This window comes from Scaptodrosophila lebanonensis, unplaced genomic scaffold, assembly GCF_003285725.1.
Source record: "Scaptodrosophila lebanonensis strain 11010-0011.00,11010-0021.00 unplaced genomic scaffold, SlebRS2 tig00000101-arrow-pilon, whole genome shotgun sequence".
Lineage (NCBI taxonomy): Eukaryota > Metazoa > Arthropoda > Insecta > Diptera > Drosophilidae > Scaptodrosophila > Scaptodrosophila lebanonensis.
In genome coordinates, this window is record NW_022060569.1 from 1,447,259 (window position 1) to 1,456,721 (window position 9,463).

The window sequence follows — 9,463 nt, forward strand, 5'->3', positions numbered from 1 at the left end:
TTTTGTAAATTTGTCTAAAGATGTAAGAACTAATTTTTTGTTAGTTGAGAATATGTCTACATGTAAGATTTGACCTGGGTATTACCAAGTTTTGTATTATTCGGGTGTCTCTCGTATTTGTTTTCTTTGCAGATTTTACATAAGCTTACAATTTTGCGAATTTTTCTTCTCATTGAAGGAAAGTAGTCCGTTTCTAATATTTGAAGTCTATTTTCTTGTTCGTTTCTATGAGCTCTGTTATGGGTCCTTATAATAATGTTTTGCTGTTCTTGTTCGTTTGTAATATCATTAACTACAATTTGACTAAAACGGACTTTATATGCTGCAAAATGGATTGGGTAAATATTCTGAATCTTAAGCATGATTGTCTCTGGTATTTTTATACAATTAATAACCGATGGATTTAGATAACGTTTTAATAAGTTTTTAAGCTGATCCTCTGTGTAATCTTTTTCAACAATGATATGTTGGAAATATAATCTGAAATCTGTATGAAGATTCGTCACCTAACTGCAAAAATATTTTATTTTTAAATGCATTTATTGGTATTTCTACTGAATGAATCAAATGTTCGGATGAGCTTCCACTGCTATGTACCGTCGGAGTTAAAGAATTTATTTGGCTCTTTGGTGGCCTGGATAAAAGATCTGCAACCAAATTTGTATTTCCTGGCTTATAGACAAGTTCATAATTATACTCTTCTAACTGTGCCTTCCACCTTTTCATTTTAGCGTTCGTATTCTTGTTGCTAAGGGCAAAGGTTAATGGCTGATGGTCTGTAAAAATTTTGAGTTTACTAACACCGTAGAGGAAACAACGTAGTTCTCGAAGTGACCAAATGATCGCTAACATTTCTCTCTCATTTGTTGCGTAGTTCTCTTCTCAGTGTTCTTGAAAGGAATGTAATTGGTCTGCCGCCCTGTGAGAGCACAGCACCTAATGCATAATTTGATGCATCTGTGGTTAATTCGAAAGGTTCATTAAATCTGGGAAAATGTAAAACAATATCCTCAGAAATAAGGCAATTCTTAATTTGTTTAAAGGCTTCTGCCTGTTTTGCATCTAGGCTTATGAATGTTCGTTTTGAGACTGCCTTTGAGACTCTACCAGCTTCTCCTCTAAGAAGCGAAGTTAATGGCTTTGCTATTTCTGCATATCCTCTAATAAATCTACGGTAATATCCAGACATTCCCAAAAAGGAGCGAAGATCATGTATTGTTTTTGGCTTGGGGAAATTAACTATTGCATTTACTTTTTTTGGGCTAGTCTTTAATCCATCTTTACTAATAGTAAAACCTAAGAATTCTAAATTATCTTTCATAAATTCGCATTTATCCAATTGGACTTTAAGATTTGCATTTTCCAATGTCTCAAAAACTAATCGCAAGTTGCTGAAATGTTCTTCTTTTGTTTTTCCAAATATAACGATATCGTCTATGTAAACATAGCATCGTTTACCTATGTGCTCCCTCAATATGTCGTCTAGCGTTCTCTGGAAAATTGCTGGGGCATTGCGTAGACCGAATGGGAGTCTTAAAAACTCGAATTTTCCGTTATTTATTGAGAAGGCTGTCTTTTCAATATCAGAATCTTTTAGCGCTATTTGATGGAACCCGCTTTTTAAATCGATAGTTGTAAAGAACTTATTCTCGCCAAGATTGGATAGAATAGTATTTATTTCTGGCATTGGGTATCTATCTGGGATTGTTAGTTCGTTCAACTTCCTATAGTCGATCACCATTCTAAATTTTTTCTTTCCTGACGCATCTTCCTTTTTCGGTACTATCCAAACTGGAGAACTATAAGGTGACCTTGACGGACGAATAATACCGTTATCTAATAATTCCTTTATTTGGCTGTCTATTTCTTCTTTTAAACCCATAGCATAAGTATAGGGTTTTGAATAAACTGGGGTATCGGTTTTTGTTCTTATTTCCCCCCTGACTTGAGTAACGAAAGTGAGTTTTTTATCAGGTTCGGCAAAAGACCTGGACATTCATGAACTATTTCTTCAATTACTTGGCTATCCTTTTCATCTAAATGCGAAAGTCTAAGTTATATGTTAGCAATGCGTGTCATTGGTAATTCTTTCGTGTTAAATTTATACTTCCTTAATAATGTAAAATGATTTTTACGTGTGTTAATTATACCCTTTAATTACTTCATTGTATCGTGGCCAATAATACCATCAAATGTTTTAAGATTAGGTAGTAAAAAAATTTTTGCTTGTTTATGTTGTTGCCAAATATATCTATATAAGCATGATGTGTAATATTAACGTCGCCTCCAATCGACTTTGCTGCAAATGGAACTTCATTGCGGATGGGTGCTCGAATAAGTGCTGGCTTAACATAGTTTTTATTTGAACCTGTATGTGTCAAAAATTATAGTTTATTTCCATTCCTCATTTCAAACTCATAGTAAGGTAATGAGGAGGACGCTAGTCTAAAAAATTAACATCGTCAGCAATTTCGTAGCTTTTTTGTAAATGTTTTTCATCTTCAAATTCTTGACCTGCCTCATCAGTATCATATTCCGGTTCGTAATCTTGTTCATAATGAACAAGTGCTTCTTCATTAAAAACTCTTTGCTGCTTATTTGGTTGATGGCTTATTTGTGAATGCGGCCTTTTTTGTATTTCGTTGTTCTGTTGCCTGTATGAGTTTTGTGGTGCCTGTTGATTGAAAAAATGCTGTGGCCTTGCTACATTTGAAAAATATTGTTGTGGTCTTGCTGAGTTAGAAAAATGTTGTTGAGGTCTATTCTGATAGTTTACTTGACGTGTTTGGATTGAACTATCTACTTCCATTGGAGTAGGTGGAGGTTGCCGTCTTGGCGGTAGTGCGGGTGGAAATTGTGGTTGCTGTTGCGCGAACCTAGGATTACCCCGAACAAAATGAGCTAACTCCGGAAAAAAGCTACGGACTGGTCTTGGAGGTAATTGTCTACCTACACCATTATAGTAATTTGGCTGAGGACTACGTCTGGCATACTGCGATAAGCTGCTATGCATGGTGTTAGCCTGAAACGATCTGTAATTCAAATTTTCTAGCTTAAGGCAAATATTCAAGGCCTCTGGCAAGCTTGTAGGTCTATTAACACTTAACAAACTTGGCAAGTTACCGTTTTATCCTCTTATAAACGTGTCTAATGCTTTATCCCTATAAGAGTTTGTCATTGCCAACAAGGCTTCTTCCTGATGCTCTAAACAATCAATTTTGTCTAGAATCAGCGAAAGAATTTCATAGATCTTCTGATAATAGCATGTTATGTTATCTCTGCCTTGCACTAATGTGTTTAATTGATATTCTAGAGTACCAATATCTCTCTTATCCGCGTAATGTTGCATCAGACAACGCCTAATTCTCACCCAGTTAAGAGGTGTACGATATGACTCCAGCGCAGTAGATAATTTTATGCCTAATTGTATGTAAAATAGCAAAGTATTTTGGCGAATTTTTCTGACCTTCGTACATTTTTAGAATTCTGTCTACCGATTTCCTCCATGAGCTGAATTCGCTGGCCTTTCCTGAAAATTCTCTTAGGCTTTTCACTATATCTGGCACCTTTTCAGAATCAGCTAAATTCCTATTAAAATCAATTTGAGGTTCTTGTTCTTCTTCTATGACCGGATTTGTTGCTTTTTGAACTATTTGCATGTTGTTTAACGACATTTTGGCTAAATATTCTGATAAATTTTCTTCCTGATTCATATGAGTTGGTTTACTTTTTATAGTGAATTATAATTTAACAAACATAACAACGACTTACATTGATGTTGCTAGGAATAACTTAATAGCCATAGTCCGGGTGTATAGATGTCTTCTGATGATAGATTTCTTCTGATGTATTGGGCTGTCTTCAGATGCACTCGGCTGTCTTCAATGTATTCGGAATGAGGATGTTTGGATGTATTTAAATTTGTAGTCGTTGATTTGATTTCTTTCCTTCTTTTTTCTGTTTAGGCAACTTTCCTTTTGTGTTCACTTGTGTGTTTTTTTTTTTTTTTTTCTTGTTTATACTTCCAGTATACACTCTTTTTCACTTCTTATGTAGATTTATTAATGAAGGTTAAACAATTTCGATATTCACTGGTGTTCTCGTTATAATTTCTGTATGCACTTTTTGTTCTTTATATGTGTGATTTGACCGATCCCGGATGGCTAGGACCTACGTCCTTCCCTTTTGTACTACTTCACGTAGACTACTAGGGAGCCAGTATCACGAGATTTTTATAGTTGACTCGAGGACTTTTTTAACACTACAGACCCTTATGGTCTTATGTTTTTCGAATTATATACCGCAGTCCCTGCTCGGGCGCCAATTAATCAATTTTAAGTTTATTTGATATAAAATAATATTTATTACAGCACTATGTGCTTCTTGTCGAGTTGATTACAAACTGAACTTAATATTTAAGCTAAGCCCTAACGAAACCTTTGTCCCAACGTTCCTACGTTGACGTCGGCGTCGACGTTGCACCGAGAATCGCTGAGACCACATTTTGGCCTTCTTGGGAGCCAATAGTCGCCATCGGTTCCGCAGACTGCTGAGGTTGCGATCCCACGGTAGCTGGCTTGCCAGCGCGTTGACCCCGTATGCACCGAATTGGACACTCAACACTTTATGTCAGCATTTCCCAGCACGTTGATTTGCCACGTGCGTCGGTCAGTGCGACAATTTGGTACTCAATGTTGGCGTTTTGAGTAACTAAAGTGTTAACTTATATACTAAACTTACAACTTATGCTAAACGTATATACTAAACTTACAACTACACATCTGAGCCACACTTCTGTTGCCGTGCCGGTCGCTCGTTACGACGCCAAAGGTTAATGCTGCGGCACGCAGGGCGTCGTTACACCACCCCCTTCTCCCAGGGGCCGAACCAGCTCGATCGGTGGTAATTTTAAATATTGCCAGCATCGCGTCACAATTGAATGGCAATTAAAACAGCTGAGTGGCAGTGCTGCCGCGTCTCGTGATTGGCAACCTGTCGACACCACCTATAACTTAACAGACAGTCCCCCCGCTGCCATCCTGTCGCTTTTGTGGTTGACAGCCCTTCAATCTGGCAGCTCACCATTTCCGTAGTGTGTTTTAATTTAAATTCCGGTGTGCGAAATTTGGTAATTTCTGGACATGGTGCCAAATCTCGCACCGAAATATCTGCTAGTCGCAGCATGCGTGACCCATCCACCGATGAACTACCTCTAGTACGCGTCGGGTGGTTATGTGCCAGCGGCATGTACGTACTGTTTAAAATTCGGAGTAAATCTTATGTTGTGCCGACTGCAGCCAGTGCAACGGGCCTCCCATCGGCGCCGTTGAGTTAATATTTGTGTTATATGTGGCTGAAACGCAATAAACTCGATTATGTCTGCAGGCTTACGTGGTCGGTTTTTTCAGCTAGGAGCGCCTGCTTTGTTTTCACCTACGCTTGACTGCTGATCTGGCGATTGAAGAGCGATATTTCGGAATATTGGAAAAACACGTGACCTTCATCTTTGACCTATTGTCGCTTGATTCTATTCAAATACGCCAAGGAATCATGTGATTTGATTAAATCAACTCTAAGTGATATAAACAATCAAATTACAAATATAAGGCCAATGCTGCTTGATATCAAGGAGGGAAAAACTATTGTAGCCAGCGAGACACGTACGCACCTTTTGCGTTTCACAAATCGACTGATCTATATTTCACACTTTTGCTTATGTCTAGCTTATTCTATGAGTTATGATACAAGGTGTGTTCCAAAGTAAACAGGACTTTTAAAACAAAAAACAGAACAAATGGTTTTTTCGGCAAAATCTATTTATTTTATTCAAAATAGTCTCCTTCTGCTTCAATACAACTTATTGCACGATCCAAAAGCAAACGAGTGTTTTAGCTCGTTGGCCGGTATGGCCGCCAGTATGCCGGTGCAAGCCTTTTGAATGGCCTCTACGTCTGCATAACGCTTTCCTTTCATGGGCAAATGTATTTTTCCGAAAAGGTAGAAGTCGCACGGTGCCATATCAGGTGAATACGGCGAATGGTTAATGGTTAAAATGTGATTTTTGGTCAAATAATCGGTCACAGGCGACGATCGAAATACCCCCAGTTAGTAATTATGTGTCCGTATGTCAAGTTTCATCATGATAGACCAATTTAACAAGAAGGTATAGCCATAAATATATTTGCTGCCCGCAGCTGTTGTTGATGCTGATGCTTTGGTTGACTGCAAACATGTTTACAGAGACACGAACAGATGCGCATAGGCATTCATACACTCACATAGACGCAATTGCTTTGTAAATGTGCAATTATATCCCTTTACGTGAGTTCGAATACCGAGGGAGGTAAAATAGATCAATTTTTTTGTTTCTTAATTTTTTTTTTATACCCTGTACCCGTAGGGTAAAAAGGGTACATTAGGTTTGTGCAAAGTATGTAACATGCAAAAAGAAGCATCTCCGACCCCATAAAGTATATTCTGAATCAGCATGACGAGAGAAATCGGTCTAGACATGTCCGTCCATCCGTCCGTCCGTCTGTCCGTCCGTCTGTCCGTCCGTCTGGATGAACGCTAGGATCTCAGAAACTATAAAAGCTGGAACAACCAAAGTTGGTATAGAGATTGTCCTAGGTCCGAGAAAGGACGAATTGTTTGGAATTTTTCCCCCCTTCCCCCGCTTCAGAATTTTGTCAATAGCGTCCACATTTGAAATGCTACCTAAACTAAACTTTGCACACATAATGTATATATAATTATCTACTGTTGTTTAATTTTATCCAATTCGGTCAATTCTAAGAAAAGTACAACCTTTCAAACTGCAACAACAAGTTCGCTCTTCTTCTTCCTCTTTTTGCTGCTGCTATTGGCGCATATAATCAGTGACGGAAGTTTACCTGGGTACAGGGTATTACACTGTCGGGCTCGACTGTAGCGTTCTCTCTTGTTTTTTATAATTATTTTAAACATATGTACAGAGTATTTCAAAGTCGGGACAGCCGACTTTAGCTTTTTTACTTGTTTCTATTCCAATATGTCCCATCATGATACTTGAATAGCACTTGATTTTTCATTTCCTCTGGAACCATAAACAAGAGAACCGTATTGTCTTTTTTCCTATATATGACTCCATTTCCATTTTATATCGTTTGTGCTCATTTTCTTCTAACTCTTCTTTCAACTTCTTCAACTTGATATCTTTGTTCTGACAAATAATTAAGTTTTATTCAAATGTTTTTGTATCTTATGTCAATATCTGTGTATTTCTGCTAAGAGCGTCGACATGTTGCATTCGGACTCCCGGTTGTGTTCCGGTGTAAAATCGTAAGTTTGAAATTCCAATATCCACCTATCTATTGCGGGGCTTAAGAATTTTTTTTATTAAATGCCAGATTAAGTGAATTCCAATCGGTTACCAACTTAAAATGTATCCCTTGCAAATAAATTCGAACACGTTGTACCACATTCACTATCGCCAGCATTTCTAACTAAAAGCTTTTATATCTTGATTCTACTTCCGTTGTCCTTGTCGAAAAATAAACAAGCGAAAGTCGACTTTGAAATACTTAGGGAAATTCCAAAATACACATTTCCTGCATATTCACAAAAGGCATTTGGGAATAAGATAAATAGATCTTATAGTCTCCGAGATATAGGCGATTATACGAATGGAAAATCGGGAAAACCCCCATAGGGGGGAAGCGGGAGGGGTAAATCAAAAAAATAAAACAAACTTGCACAGCGTTCACACATATGCCATCTTTGTGCAAAATTTGGTGTCTCTAGCTATATATAGTCTCTGAGATCTAGGTGTTCATACTGACAGACGGACGGACAGACAGACAGACAGGGCTAGATCGTGTCGTCTTGTCATGCTGATGAAGAATATATATACTTTGTTGGGTCTGCCACGCCTCCTTCTGCCTGGATGTAACTTGTTATCCGCTTTTGCATTAGAATTGCCGCAAGCCTTCAAGCGCTGGTGTCGCAATGAAGATCTTTCTCATCCTTCGGGCTATACAATGCTAGACCTGGTGATTCTAACAAGCTGTTTTTCAACGACTCACAACACTCTAACTCCACTAATCCAAACTTGAATTCCTTATATTTTTTAACTAAATTGCTAAGTGGTTTAGCCTTTGTTGAAAAGTTTTGTACGAGCCGCCGAAAGTAGGAACACAGCCCCAAAAAACTTTGAACATCTTTCACTTTCTGGGGAATTGGAAATGTTGTACTGCTTGCATTCCCTTATCATCTGGCCTAATTTCATTTCCTGTCACTACCCTAAGAACTTTACTTCCCTTTGTAAAAATTCGCACTTGTCCAAACTTAGCTCTAATTAATTTCCTACTAACCACTTGAATACTTCCTTTAAAACTTCCATATGAGTTTCGCTGTCCTCTGTTGCTATTAATATATCATCCATATAAACCAATAATTCATCCGTCCGAATCATATCCAAAAACATTTTGTGCACAAGCCTTTGAAACACTGCTGGTGCATTTTTAAGGCTGAATGGAATACTAAGCCATTCAAACTATCCCATAGGTGTCGTAAACGAAGCATATTTTCTAGATTCCTCACTCATACAAGTAAAAACATGAAAAAATCCACTCTTTAAGTCCAACTTGCTAAAAAGTTTCTTTCCCGATAATTTATAAATAAGGTCATCTATCAAAGGCGTAGGATAGTTATAAGTACCCAAAGGGTGAAAGGGTATAATGGTTTTGTGCGAATGTATGTAACAGGCAGAAGGAGGCGTGTCAGACCCCACAAAGTATAATTTATAAATAAGGTCACCTATCAAATGCGTGGGATAGTTATACCCTGTACTCAAAGGGTGAAGTTATACTAGTTTTGTGCGAATGTATGTAACAGGCAGAAGGAGGCGTGGCAGACCACACAAAGTATATATATTCTTGATCAGGATGAAAAGGCGAGTCGATATAGCCATGTCCGTCTGTCCGGCCGTCTGTATCAACGCAAGGATCTCAGAAAGTATAAGAGCTAGAATAACCAAACTTGGTATCTAGATTCTCCTGAGTCCGAGAAAGTACGAATTTGAGTTTTTTTCAATGCAACCCCCCACTCCCACGCAATTCGTGTTTTTTCCACAACTTCCGTAATTTTTGGAATTTTGTACTCAAATTTGGCAAATACCTCTAGTTAGTGACTGTGAGTCCGTTTCATCATGATTGGTTAATTCTGAAGAAAGTTCTAGTCATAAATAAAATCGCTGCCCATGCTCTGCCTGTCTGCCTTTTTTGTGGAGAGTACAGGGTATTTTACTGTCGGGCTTGCTCGACTATAGCGTTCTTGTTTTCTTTTAACATGTTCTTGTTTAAAGTTCTGTAATCAATACACATTCTTAGCTCCCCTGTTTTTTTTTGTAGTCAAAACTATTGCCGATGCATACTCTGACTCGCTTTCTGTTATGTATCCCTTTTCCATATATTCATCTAACACT